This window comes from Entelurus aequoreus, linkage group LG11 (genome assembly GCF_033978785.1).
Source record: "Entelurus aequoreus isolate RoL-2023_Sb linkage group LG11, RoL_Eaeq_v1.1, whole genome shotgun sequence".
NCBI lineage: Eukaryota > Metazoa > Chordata > Actinopteri > Syngnathiformes > Syngnathidae > Entelurus > Entelurus aequoreus.
In genome coordinates this window covers 50,743,530-50,758,844 of record NC_084741.1, presented here as the reverse complement: position 1 = coordinate 50,758,844, position 15,315 = coordinate 50,743,530, and the positions used below count along the sequence as shown (strand labels likewise).

At 37.9% G+C, this 15,315-nt stretch overlaps 1 protein-coding gene across 3 annotated transcripts in view; it reads left to right on the top strand.

The window, feature by feature from the left end:
- LOC133660203 (CUB and sushi domain-containing protein 3-like) overlaps window positions 1-15,315 on the top strand; it is a 616,484-nt gene that overhangs the window by 52,811 nt on the left and 548,358 nt on the right. The gene's annotated exons all lie outside the window — the stretch shown is intronic.

Below are 15,315 nucleotides of genomic sequence, written 5' to 3'. Positions count from 1 at the left end.
TTTTGATGTGTTCCTTACTCGGCATTTTGAGAGCTGCCTGACCTAAATTCACCGAACACCTGACGTCCTTCCAGACCCTGATGCAACTAGTGGATCTCTCGGAAAATCTCGGTACAAATTCGGCTGTTCTCGTTGTCGGTTAACCTTTGGCACACGCTTCCAAAATGGCTGCGCCCATTTTGTTTATTCCGATTAACATTAATTATGCAATGTCTTAAACCAGGGGTCCCCAAACTTTTTGACTCGGGGGCCGGATTGGGTTAAAACAATATGGCCGGGAGCCGGGCTGTATATATACATATATTTACATTGTAGATTGTCACTGAAGGCATCAAAACTATGAATGAACACATGTGGAGTTATGTATTTAACAAACAAAGGTGAAATAACTGAAAACATGTTTTATATTCGAGTTTCTTCAAAATAGCCTAGTTTTGCACACTCTTTGCATTCTCTCGATGAGCTTCAAGCACACCTGTGAAGTAAAAACAATTTTAGGTGACTTTTTGAAGCTCATCGAGAGAATGCCAAAAGTGTGCAAAAAGGTAATCAGAGCAAAGGGTGGCTATTTTGAAGAAACTAGAACATAAAACATGTTTTCAGTACATAACTCCACATTAAGTTAAAGTTAAAGTAGCAATGATTGTCACACGCTCACTAGGTGTGGCGAAATTATTCTCTGCATTTGACCCATCACCCTTGATCACCCCCTGGGAGGTGAGGGGAGCAGTGAGCAGCAGCGGTGGCCACGCCCAGGAATAATTTTTTGGTCATTTAACCCCCAATTCCAACCCTTGATGCTGAGTACCAAGCAGGGAGGTAATGGGTCCCATTTTTATAGTCTCTGGTATGACTCGGCCGGGGTTTGAACTCACAACCTACCGATCTCAGGGCGAACACTCTAGCCACATTTGTTCATTTATAGTTTTGATGCCTTCAGTGACAATCTACAATATATATATATCTCCCTCGCGCACAAATTGACTAAAAGAGTGCACACTTGCCGTGCGCTCGCGCGATAATGTCATGTTATCGATGGGGAAAATGCATTTTTAGACAATATGAGAGTAACAAGCGGTAGAAAATGGATTAGAAAAGACAGATAAATAAAATAAAAATAACATAAAATTTAGAAAAAATACAATTATTATGATTTTAATTATAATCCGCGGGCCGGATTTTGGACGCTGGCGGGCCGCAGTTTGGGGACCATTTTCTTAAACAGTTGTTTTTTTTAGTTTATTCAACAAAACACTTACGTTACATTGTGCACTAACAAGTAAAAAGTCAACGGCAGTCACGGCATGTTCTTGCCATCGATGCTGGTCAATTTTTTAGGGCATTACAGCAAGTGACAAGGACGGTCATGCCGTGGTTAAATGCAAACCCTGACCCGTCTTCACATCATATCAATCACCAACACATATGTTCACATTGTGCTTTGTAGCATTTTGCAGCACACTTTACGTCAGTGAGTTCTATTGCGGGGGAAAGTGGAAGATGCAATACATTGTGAGTTTCCCTCTGTAATTATAATAGGGAAATTTGATGAAAAAAAGTAATTCACAAATTATTCACGAATGATGGGAGCAAAAACAGAAGTGTAGCATTTATATTTTTGTTGAGTGAACTAAATCTGGTTGTGCTACTTCTGGTTGTGGTACATGATGTAATTAAAAGTGCGACCAGTAGATGGCAGTCATGCATAAGAGATACGCGTGGCCTGCATGTTGATGCCTGTTCAATAAATGACGCTAACAAGTACCGGTAATCAAGCAAGACCAAATTTGATGTTTTGGTCTCAAAGCCACAACGTTGACGGCTGTCTATTTTGCTGCTAATCATATTTGGATGAATACAATCCCAACACTGTTAGTTTCAAACCAGTTGTAGTTCTAGAGCATGTATTGGTAGCCAGCGAGAATATTTTTGACGCGACGCGACGGGACAGAGGTCACAACACCGGAAGTATATTATCCGATAGGTGTGGCTAAAATAGTTCTTTGCATGCATATTTTAGAATTTTACATTACATTTTCGATGATGATAATGTTAGTATATTCCATCCCATCCATCCATTTTCTACCGCTTGTCCCTTTTGGGGTCGCGGGGGGTGCTGGAGCCTATCTCAGCTGCATTCGGGCGGAAGGCTGGGTACACCCTGGACAAGTCGCCACCTCATCGCAGGGCCAACACAGATACACAGACAACATTCACACCCACATTCACACACTAGGGCCAATTTAGTGTTGCCAATCCACCTATCCCAAGGTGCATGTCTTTGGAGGTGGGAGGAAGCCAGAGTACCCAGAGGGAACCAATGCAGTCACGGGGAGAACATGCAAACTCCACACAGAAAGATCCCGAGCCCAGGATTGAACCCAGGATCTTCATATTGTGAGGCACATGCACTAACCCTTGTTACACTGTGCTGCCCTGTAAATTATCTATATAAATTAAACAAAAAAAAGCTGTGGTGCATTACATGGAACATGTTAAGTGTCAAAAAGACAGCCACAAGTTATAGTTGGTAGATGAGAATAAGTCTCAAAGTAAAATACAGTGTAGAAATGCACCCAATTGCAGGAAATGTAGTCTTGATTTTCAAAATGTTCTTTCAGGCTTGTGTGGCAGCACTTTGTGCTGATAGAAACGTTCCTCCTTTTTTTGTCAGTTTTCCTCTTCTTCTCAAAGGGTGCTCACATTCCGAGCGATTCCCGAGCGCGGCCACCGCTGCTGCTCACTGCTCTCTTCACCTCCCAGGGGGTGAACATGGGAAAGAGTCAAATGCAGAGGATCATTTCACCACACCCAGTGTGTGCGTGTGACTATCATTGGGACTTTTATTTTAACTTAACATGCCTGAAAATCAATCGCAAACTTTACTTTATGTTCGAACACATTGCACGTAGTTTCCTCGCACTTCCGGTGAGAACATTGAGTAACTGTTGAGAGCGATCTTTAGCTGTGATTTTTGCTGGTAAATGAGTGAATGATGAATAATAAATGAGGGAATTAATACATCGCCGTCAATGTAAACAGGGAAGTGACAATCATTTTTTTGGGTCAGACACTTGCGTTGAGTTTGGGTGCTGCTTAGACAAATTCAATTGGCCAAAATGTGCGGGGAAATTGCGGGGATTGGACAACGTTGTGATGCCGCTCATAATTTGTGGGGATTGTTTGAATTTGCATGTATTGGCTGCATAGTGTGCTTTTTAACAATGGGGATAACTAGCAATGCTTTTCGGGCAATTATTATAATGGCCTTTAAAGACCCCAGTATAAGGTTAGTAAGGCCAGCAGTCAAAAGAGACATCTGCCCTCACACAGCACACTTGAAATAGGCATCAAATTCCAAAGGGAAGAAACCCATCGACCCAAACACACCGAATCTCCCACATTTATTTTGGAATGAGCATTCAATGTTGGCCTCAGGGATGCGCGGGTCAGCTTAAAAGCCGCGGTCCTTTATTGAAATGCTTCACTGGAGGAGACAAAGGTAGAGGACAAATACATGGAAATCAAACAACGATTTTTCCTTGTTTACCTCAGTCTCTGACAAGACAATTATCTACTCTGGGTGCTTTCAGCATTCTCGCCAAAACCGACAACTGTGGGAACATTTGTCCCTCCATGTAACTTGACAGTCTGTCTGAAATAATTATTATGCTTACCTTGATGTCTTTACAATAGAGCTATACAACCACTGTTCAATAACTTCATTTGCACTGGAAAGTCGTATTTGTGTAAAAAACCAATAACTGCATTTTTTGATGTGCTGTTGTCACTGCACTGAAGCAAGTTGCAAGGAATGGATGGATGCTATTTCGGACGACTGTAAATATTCTATAGATACAACATATTCAAAATGTATTTGCCATATCATTGGGTACAACTATGGGATGGAATAAATGATATGATTGGTTTATTGCATTATCAGTATCAGTACAGCATCATCACATATTTCTGTTTACTTTCAATGTACGTTGTGCTCTTCTTGACTGTAGTATGAGAGGCATTGTGTGCATTGTTGCTAATGTTCATCAGCCAATGAAAACACATTTCATTGTGACCTGTTTTTACCAATTAGCTGCTCTTTCCCCCCCTGGATTAAGACCAAAGTCATGTCAACAATGAATTTTATTAAATGTCATCAACCTCGGAAAACAAACTACTTCTGGAACTCAATTAACATTTAAAGTCATTAATACGATGTTTTGAAATGTCTTTATCAAAGTTAATTATGTTTAATAAATCATCTTCAACAACATTATTTTTTCAAGTTAATTAGATTGGTATCAATTAATCGTTTTGACGTAGAATTACATCCATTAGACTTAAAAAAAAAAAGTATTTTACATTTGGCTACTACATACACAAACACACATACCGATGTTGGCCGATGTTGTGGTTTGTGGCTTAACTTAAGTTACTATAACAATCTACAAGGTTAATACAGTTCACTTCTCTTTCTTTCCCCCAATTTATCTGCTTTCTTTTATAATTCAAGTTATCATTGTATATATGTATTTGTCAACAATTGTATTGTTGACAAATAGAGGTAATTATTATTATTCATTATCAATAGTGCTTTTTCCATGGGTATTTGTATTGCGCCAATAGTAGTGCAATAATGTTTATTGTAATTTCTGGGTTATTTACCTCAAAAACTGCTTTTGTGCTATCACTTTTTGTATCATATTTGTAAATATCGTATTTGCTGATGTTGTTGTTGCAACTTCCTCCTCTGTCTTCCTTTTTTTCCTTTTTTCTATCCCCTCCTGCTTCTGCTCAGCCGCACCAAACATCAATATAAATCAATTTAATAAAGTCAGATACAAATAAGGCAAAAAGAGACGTAGAGAAGTAACTTTTCTTTTGTAAAATAAATCTGTACAGCAAATATGAGCATCTACGTCAACAATAAGATTTTCCTGAGTAGCTGGACAGGACAAAAATATATATATGTATATATCAGGGGTCACCAACGCGGTGCCCGCGGGCACCAGGTAGCCCGTAAGGACCAGATAAGTAGCCCGCTGGCCTGTTCTAAAAATAGCTCAAATAGCAGCACTTACTAGTGAGCTGCCTCTATTTTTAAAATTGTATTTATTTACTAACAAGCTGGTCTCGCTTTGCCCGACATTTTTAATTCTAAGAAAGACAAAACTCAAATAGAATTTGAAAATCCAAGAAAATATTTTAAAGACTTGGTCTTCTTTTGTTTAAATAAATTCATATTTTTTTTACTTTGCTTCTTATAACTTTCAGAAAGACAATTTTAGAGAAAAAATACAACCTTAGAAATGATTTTAGGATTTTTAAACACATGTACCTTTTTACCTGTTAAATTCCTTCCTCTTCTTTCCTGACAATTTAAATCAGTGTTCATGTGAATTTATTTTTTTTTATTGTAAAGAATAATAAATACATTTTAATTAATTTTTCATTTTAGCCTCTGTTTTTTCGACGAAGAATATTTGTGAACTATTTCTTCAAACTTATTATGATTAAAATTCAAAAAAATTATTCTGGCAAATCTAGAAAATCTGTGGAATCAAATTTAAATCTTATTTCAAAGTCTTTTGAATTTCTTTTAAAATTTTTGTTCTGGAAAATCTAGAAGAAATAATGATTTGTCTTTGTTAGAAATATAGCTTGGTCCAATTTGTTATATATTCTAACAAAGTGTAGATTGGATTTTAACCTATTTAAAACATGTCATCAAAATTCTAAAATTAATCTTAATCTGGAAAAATTACTAATGATGTTCCATAAATTATTTTTTTAATTTTTTCAAAAAGATTCGAATTAGCTAGTTTTTCTCTTCTTTTTTTCGGTTGAATTTTGAATTTTAAAGAGTCGAAATTGAAGATAAACTATGTTTCAAAATTTAATTGTCATTTTTTTCGTGTTTTCTCCTCTTTTAAACCGTTCAATTAAGTGTAAATATCATATATTATTAATAATAACATAGAGTTAAAGGTAAATTGAGCAAATTGGCTATTTCTGGCAATTTATTTAAGTGTGTATCAAACTGGTAGCCCTTCGCATTAATCAGTACCGAAGAAGTAGCTCTTGGTTTCAAAAAGGTTGGTGACCCCTGGTATATATTATTTAACATCATTATTAGTTAATTAGATTGGGATCAATTAATCATTTTGAGGTAGAATTACATCCATTAGACTTAAAAAATATTTAATTTCCATTTGGCTTCTACATACACAAACACAAATAACATGTAATTATATTATGTATAATATACCTGTGTATATAGAACATATGATTTTAAGCTACATTTTAAGGTGATCAAATTAATAAAGCCAACCAAAGTTTGTTATATTTAACCTTTTTAAGACTATTTGTAAACTGAAAACCTATAGATGGCTCAGAAAAAAAAAATTCTGGGAAATTGGTAGTTTTTTCGGATTTGGGATAATTTATCTTGGGTCTGAAACATTGTCACCTGGTAAAATGTGGGTGATGGTGACAGCACTAATGTTAGCTCAGTATTTACTACAATATAATTTGCATCAAAGGTGATGCCGTATGCTCGAAGTTAGGGCTGAAGCTATCAATTATTTTAGTAATTGAGTAATCTATCCGTTCGTTTGTTGGCCAATCAAGTAATCGGATACAACAGACTTTATAGCCTCAGTGCGTATTTTAGATTGTTGAAATTAGGGATGTAACAATATGAACATTTTATTCACGGTTACTGTAATCAAAATGATCACGGTTATTATTAGCACGGTGTTGTTGAAGGGGTTTCAAAAGTACTTATGCACACAAACTTTAGATGTTTTTAAATAACAAAAAAATAGACTCACTGTTCGAAAGCCCACTATTTTGCATGTTTTGTGCCTCTGGCGGGCGTTGTTGCGTCCTACTCTGTTCAGCGGTACTTCAACGCACAGCACCGTAAAATCACCTTTGTCATATTCCCCCAAGTATATATTGATCACTCTGTTCTAAGAGAGCACAGCTTGTAGGTCTAATGTGTACAATTGAATAGCTTAGTGTGTTATATACATTCAAATTGGGGTATGTCATTTCTTAATGGGGAAAGACGTTGATGTCTCTTATATTTATGTCCGCATTTAAGCTAGGGAACTAGCGCCAGTCAGTCCGTGTGTTTATCGAAGTGCTGTTATCAATCATGTTTTTTTCTGTAATTTTATTTTTAAAACGGTAATACTAACTGTCTAGAGTTCAAGCGCAGTTATCATTGATACCGTTAATTGTTACATCCCTAGTTGAAATCGATATTTTTTCTGCTTGCCATAAACTGCAGTCTTTGTCTCAAAAAATGCACATCATGAACATTAAAATTAGCCTTTTAATGTTCATTAATACAAAATAACTAAATAAAAAACCCTCTGCTCCGCTGTTCGCCGCCACAAAGCTCTCATGTACGCTCTATTGTAGCAGCCGTTGGGAAACTGTTCCTTACTTCAATCAACCACAGTTTATTAATATAGCCCTTAATCACGCTTGCCTCAAAGGGCTTCACAAACCACATACACATCCACTGATCTTAACCCACATCCGGGCAAGGAAACACTTCAAAAGCCCAAACCTGGAAAAAGAAGAAACCTTGGGAAGGGGCCACAGATGTGGGGACCGCCCTCCAGTGTGGCCGCAGAGTGCATGGTACATGGTACAATTATTGAATTGTTACATTAATAGATAATGTAAGATGAGTCCATCAAGAGGCCAACAGAGGGTAGTAGGGGGATATATTTAATGTACTCCATGCGGTCTGGATTTGATCCACTTTTATTCGTCACACTTATTAAACGATTAATTAAAGCAACATAACATAAATTAAAGCTTTCTTTTAATCAATTTAATCAATTACTCGTTACCTGAAGTGTACAATTTGCACAAAACAATACACTTCCTCACGCTTCCATCCATCTGTTTTTACCTTATGAATAGGATAATTTCATTTTGTGGTAGCAGGCACCAAAAACAGATATGTGATGTGTTTTGTACATCAGAGTAATAGAGTAATAATGAAAATATGTTGAGATTTATTTAACTGCGAAAATAGAAAATGCGTTGTGTGTATAGTATATAGATACATTGATAGACCACTTTACATTGTTATTGTACATTTATATTATTATTATTTCCCCCGTTTTTCTTCCTCTTTCCTCCTTTTACTTGCCTGGGAACCAGATAACTTTGTTCTTTTAGGCAATGGTGATTCTGTACGGTTACATCTCGTCATCTTGTAGTTGCATGACTTTGGCTGGTTAGTTTCAGTCCAACAACTTGCCTCTTGACCATTTACAGGCTTTGCTGTGAAAGCATCATGCTGTGGGCTAATGTGCCATTTCAAAAATAATAGTTTGTTGCTTTGCTATTAATACTAATACAACAATGAGATACATCCCTAGCATTTGCCTTTCCTGCCTATGCCCAGGGCCAACTCTGCAGTAAAGTAGAATATGACTGCATTATATTTAGAAATGCATATTTTTGCCCCTAAACGGTGCATCCAGAAAGTATTCACATCACTTCACTTTATCCACATTTTGTTATGTTACAGCTAGGGCTGGGCGATATGGCCTTTTATTAATATCTCGATATTTTTAAGCCTTGTCACGATACACGATATACATGTATATGTCGATATTTTGCCTTAGCCTTGAATGAACACTTAATGCATATAATCACAGCAGTATGATGATTCTATGTGTCTACATTAAAACATTCTTGTTCATACTGCATTAATATATGCTCATTTTAAACTTTCATGCAGAGAGGGAAACCACAATTAAGTCAATTTACCAAAACTGTATTTATTAAACAGTTATTAAGCAGTGGCACAAACATTCATGTAATTTCAAAACAGAAAGTGCAAGATTGTCAGATACATTTTAAAACAAGCTATTAGTGCTTTTTTGTGCATGACGTCACACAAGATAATTCAATAACTGTGAAATGAAAATGAGCTGCATAATAGGAAATCAAATGCTTTATGTCCTTCGCTATGTGGTAGGTTCCTGCGGACGTTATCTACTTCTGTTGTTGACACATTTTTTCATATGGTGTTGATCTAGAAATGGTTGCTTCTGCATTTTGTTGGTGTGGCACCGAACGGAGATGTTGACATGCAGAGTTTCAAGCACTCTTCATTCTCAAGCGCATAGGTTGCAAAAATTGGCCCGCCGTGTAATTTCACTTGGCCCTTGAGGCGATATCAAATTAACACTAGAGCTGGCCCGCCGATTAAATACAGCGGTGGTGCCGCGGTAACACAGCTAATTCTCATACTTGCCAACCCTCCCGGGAGACTCCCAAATTTCAGTGCCCCTCCCGAAAATCGTCACGTCCGCTTTTCATCCAGTCCGAGTGCTGGCCCAGTCACATAGTATGTGCGGCTTCTGCACGCACACACAAGTGAATGCAACGCATACTTGATCAACAGCGATACAGGTTACACTGAGGGTAGCCGTATAAACAACTTTAACACTGTTAGAAATACACGCCACACTGTGAACCCACACCAAACAAGAATGACAAACACATTTAGGGAGAACATCCGCACCGTAACACAACATAAACACAACAGAACAAATACCCAGAACCCTTTGCAGCACTAACTCTTCCGGGACGCTACAAGGTGTGTGTGTGTGTGTGAGGAGGGGTTTGGTGGTATTTTGTAGCGTCACGGAAGAGTTAGTGCTGCAAAGGGTTCTGGGTATTTGTTCTGTTGTGTTTATGTTGTGTTACGGTGCGGACGTTCTCCCGAAATGTGTTAATTTGTTCAACCTTGGCCCACGGCTTTGTTCAGTTTAAAATTTTTAGCCCACTCTGTATTTGAGTTTGACATCCCTGCTCTAGCGGGTGACTTTTCAAATGATGCTACAAATTAGCAGTAGGTGCTACTTTTTGTAGCAACGCTTTTGCCGCATACTTGTTCGACATCTTCCCGCTTGAAGCCAAACCACCGCCAGACGATGGACCCCGTGCTGTTTTTCTTAGGAATTAATTCTTCCTTCATTTGTTACCAGATTCGCACCTTCTTTCTCTCGTATTACCACTCGCACCATTCCGCTAGCATCACAGCTAATGATACCCATGCTGCTTTCTCTCTGCTCAGCGAGGGCGTCTGACGCCACAGTATGTGACGTATGTAAGAAGGTGCGCTTGTTTTAAGTCTCTATGAGAAGGACAGACAAGCAAGAGTGAAACAAGCCTGTAGTGTAATGCCCGCAGCTAAAAGCAACTGCGTGAGAACGTATACTCGAATATAGTCATTTTCTATATTGCACAGAGACAGACCCGCGATATATCGAGTATATCGATATATCGCCCGGCCCTAGTTACAGCCTTATTCCAAAATGGAATAAGGGTTCTTGGTCTCCTCCCTGACTAGACTAAGATGAATCCAGTAATGTACAGAGACATCCTGCATGAAAACCGACCCTTCTCATCCAACCTGATAGAGCTTGAGAGGTGCTGCAAAGAAGAATGGGCTAAACTGCCCAAAGATAGGTGTGCCAAGCTTGTGGCATCGTATTCAAAAAGACTTGAGGCTGTAATTGCTGCCAAAGATGCATCAACAAATTCCTGAGCAAAGGCTGTGAAATGTGCATGTGAATTTACATTTTCTATTTTTAATACATTTGCAAATATATATAAAAAATCGCATTGTTGTTATATAGGGTATCATCTGTAGAATTCTAAAGACAAAAACGGATGTATTCCATTCTGGAATAAAGCTGTAACATAACACAATGTGGAAAAAGTGAAGTGCTGTGACTACTTACCGGATGCATGGATTCATTTTTCAGAATATTTTTAGTCAGTCTAGTAAAACACACTTTAGACAATTCTATGCATTGTAAATTGCGGGTACAATTGTTTCAAGCATCTATCTCAATGTGTTATACACAAGGACGGCTTGGAAGAAAGCATCACTAAAAAGTAAAAGTGGAATCACAAAAAATTCCAAAATAAAAAAGCTGAAGGAGATAAAGCCAGTGTTATTTTTCCTGGTCAACTTCTGTGATTCAACTTCAGCGAAAGGGGACTGAGGTCACATGCTAATATGTTTGAAGAAGCGCCGTGCTGCCAAAAGTGGACGGCGAGGGGATTGATTCAAGAGCTGAATCACTGTTGATACTTTAGCTTCTGAATCACTTCAAACACTTGAAATGTGAGCTTTATAATCCTGTTTTCAAGGTCAGACTGATAAAACATTTGTCAAACATTATTCTCATGACTTATTGCTCGCAGTGATGCAACAGTTAACATACAGGGTAGACATTTTAAGATTACAAAATGTTTAACATACAACAGTGCCATCATTTTGATGTCCTGATTTTCATTGGTTTGTGTTTCAATAAATGACAAGCATTTTGTTCAAATGAGACTTCATTTGAGTTTCATACGATCAGCGCTGCAAGAATGATTATTTTCAACTGTTGATGTTTCACCAATTTTCGCAGCAATACTGGTAATGGCTCACATTTAGGTTTGGAATAAAGGCATATCAGATTATTCAGATATTGTATGCGTAAATTATGATGGTGTTAAAAAGTCGTAACAATTTGCACTTTTTCAGTATCTACACTAATTCCAATTAATGGCTAGGCTTGGAAGGTGAGACCCCTACCTGAAGACGGACGTTAGATTCCTCCTGAAGTAGATTTTACAAATTAGGGGGAATTTTCTGGGTGTAATACAGCACAAATTACCAACCAATAAACATTACATAGAATGTTTTGCCATCGGGTCACCGTGGTCGTGTTTCCAGGATGCGGAAAGTGGCTGAAGCAGCATGCAGGTAAAAATCTTTAAATTCCAATAACAAGTAAAATTACTAAAACAGTGTGTCACTCAAAGGCGCACGGGAAGCCCAAGGCAAAAACTTAGTTTAGCAAGATAAAGTAAAAAAACACAAAGCTGTAGTGTAAAGCTAACACACACGTAAAATGTCGCCAACGGTGAATAATGGACCTGCGAGGAAGGCTAAGTCACAGTCGCATTTAAAGCTCCTTGATTAGCGATCAAAAGTAGGTGTGCCTCCTGACCACTAATCAGAAGCAGGTAGGATTAATCAGGGCCCTAGTAACCAGAACGTAAACAAAAGGAGCGCTGAAACAGAGATAGACTTTAAACATAGAAAAACTATAACCAACACAAACAAAGACATGGCCTGATATGACAGGTCATGACAGAATGTCAATTAGAGTCATTTTGTATGTAGAACCGTAACAAGGTCTTACATGATTTTCCCGAAGACTCCCGGATATTGCCCTTGTCTACAGACATCCCGACTAAAGTTGCGAATCTCCTGGATTGTGAGGTTTTCGTGTGTTTATAAAATATCGTATTGCTATCGTATCGGATGGCGCGAAGGTGGATGATCAACAATCACTTTAATAAAACAAAAACACGGCAAAACATCTACATATGGATGTAACAATATAAACATTTAATATCAGTTGATATCAGTTGTTCGACTGGAATCCCCCATGTGATGTTCCATTCAATTTTAAAAGGGAAATTAAAAAAGAGAATTTGGAACCGGAAAGTTTCTAACTCCTGTATTTTGTTGGAGACTAAATTGCAAAGTCTTTTTGAAATGGTTGAAAAGACAGTGTTGTATGTGGCACATAGGTGGTGCCCAAAGCTACCTCCTTAGTTCAGAGATGGTTTTTCAACCTTGACTTAGATGGCTTCTCTCACTTCTCTTTCAAACTATTGGTCCTTCCTGTCCAGAATCTGTAAAATGTTGTTCTCAAAGGTGTGCTGTTTCTCTTTGAGGTGAAGATAAGTCAGCTGAATCTTGGCCTGAAGAGTTTGCCCGTCTATGCTGTGCCATGCGTCGGCTTAGTGGTTGTTTTGTTTCCCCAATATATGAATCCGTGCATTCATCGTTACACTGGATAGCATACACCAGGTTGTTTTTGTGGGTGTGTCTTTGGGGTGCACTAGTCACTGTCACAGGTTGTTGCCTGGTCTGAAGTGTACTGCAATGTTGTGTTGGTTGAAACTTATTTTGCGTTTCTCAGGTATACCTGGTATATATGGAATGATAACGTTATTGTGTCTGTCATTTTTTTCTTCTTCATCCACTCTGTTCTTGTTCCTTCTAAAAATGGATGCATATTTAAAAGATGACCAGCGGGGGTGACCAAAGGTTTTGAAGGCTTCCATCAAATGCTTATGTTCTTTCTATTTGGCCTGTAGGCTGTTGGGAACGTTATCAGCTCTGTCTTAAAAGGTTCTGAAAACACACAGTTTGTGCTCCAGGGGGTGGTGTGAGTCAGTAAGTGTGGGTTCCAGGTAAACCCCAACATGGAGGCCCCTGACCTCTCCAATGTGGACGTCACAGTCCAAAAAGGGCAACTTACTGTCTTTGACATCCTCACGTGTGAACTAGAGGATTTTTGTCCACCAAGTTAATGTGCTCGGCAAAGGTGAAATGCCTGTTAAGACAAACTGAACAGTCCAGTTGCAATCGATTGGATATTTCACTCTACTGGGTTGCAAAAAAAGAGTCCCTGATATTTTATTCACCTTAATTTGTATCGTCGGACCAACACATTCTAAGAAGCCATCTTTTACCTGTTGATGGGCAATTTTGTCACTGGCTACATGTCGTCAGACAACTCTATCCCAGCTCACTTTCAGAGATGAGATGTGCAGTGAGATGCTTCCGATCCGTGTTTGTACCAGGCATTGGGGCTGAGAGACTCTGTGAGCTGAATGCAGCCTCACAATATGTCAATATATAGTGTTGTTTTAAAGTAGACACAAATACAAGATGAAGGATTAAAGTGTTGTTCTATATTTGCAGACATGGTGCAGATCGATCTTGCAACAATTACTGGAAAATTATTTTTTGGATGTTTTGTTGCTATGCAGTATTGTTTATGGAAGATACATCTTTTCATAGTGTTAACTTCTCCGTAATTCAATTAAAACATGTTTAAATTAGGTATGCCAAATTATATTTTAATCAGATTTAAAAAAATAAATTAATCGTAAATGAACACCATTTACAAATATGTCTGATGCACTTTGTGCCATATTTTAACTGTCTTGTACTAACAAATGACAGGACACCATTCTATATATTTCACATACTGTATGTTTATTAACAGATTCAAATGATGATTCAAATTCAAATTAAGCTTAAACTTACTACAGACCAATATGTAATTATGTTTTGGACTTATAGTCTTGTTTTCCATCCATATGTTTTTCTACCGCTTGTCCCTTTTGGGGTCGCAAGTTCTTTGTTGTGAATTATGTCCGGTCAGACTTAAAACAAAAAGTTTTTCCATTTCCTATTTTGGAGTGTGTAGTTAGTTTGTCAGCACCATTTAAGTTGAGCTAAAACATTTTCCAATTACTGGATGATTGCATGTTAAGCTTTGTGTGAGTTGGACCACATTGTCATTGCTATTCCGGATTGTTTCCTCGATGCAACATGTTTCCTAGCCAGCTTGCCTTCTTCTTTTTATTTGTTCTTTCAATAGAAACCATGGTAGGATATATTAAATTGGTTTTCATTTCCAGTGGTACTTTGGTTTTTGTGATGAATCCATTGAAAAACAAATCGTATGAAAACGGAAAATTATTTTCCCATTAGAAAGTACCGTATTTTCCGGACTATAAGGCGCACTTAAAATCATTTGTTTTTCTCAAAACTCGACAGTGCGCCTTATAACCCAGTGCGCCTAATGTAAGGAATACGTTTGGTTGAGCTTACCCACCTCAAAGCTATTTTATTTGGTACATGGTGTAATGATAAGTGTGACCAGGAGATGGCAGTCAAACATAAGAGATACGAGTAGGCTGCACTACGATGGCAATATGTCTCAAGTAAACAACACCAACATTTTAAATGTTCCATTGAAAATATAGAACATTACACACGGCGCTCAAAAATGTATCAAAATGTTTTAGTACGACTTTGGTACGCTATGAAGCCGCACCGCTTGATGGATTGTAGTGTGCTTCAACATACGAGTATTATTATGGTGTGTGTATAAGGTAAGACATATTATCTGGCGTTTTGTTTCGCAATTTTATGCAAAAGCAATTTTTTTTACCTTCTGGTACCTGCCGATCTATATTTGGGATCTGTATAAGTCCTGAAAAATTGTGCGCCGTAATCGATACGCTTCTTCTTTTTCTATATCTTCTTGTTATGGGACATTCATCCTCCGCTGTTGCCATTTCTAATATAAAGTAGTGTAAAGTTCTTACTAGGGATGTCCGATAATGGCTTTTTTGCCGATATCCGATATTCCGATATTGTCCAACTCTTAATTACCGAAA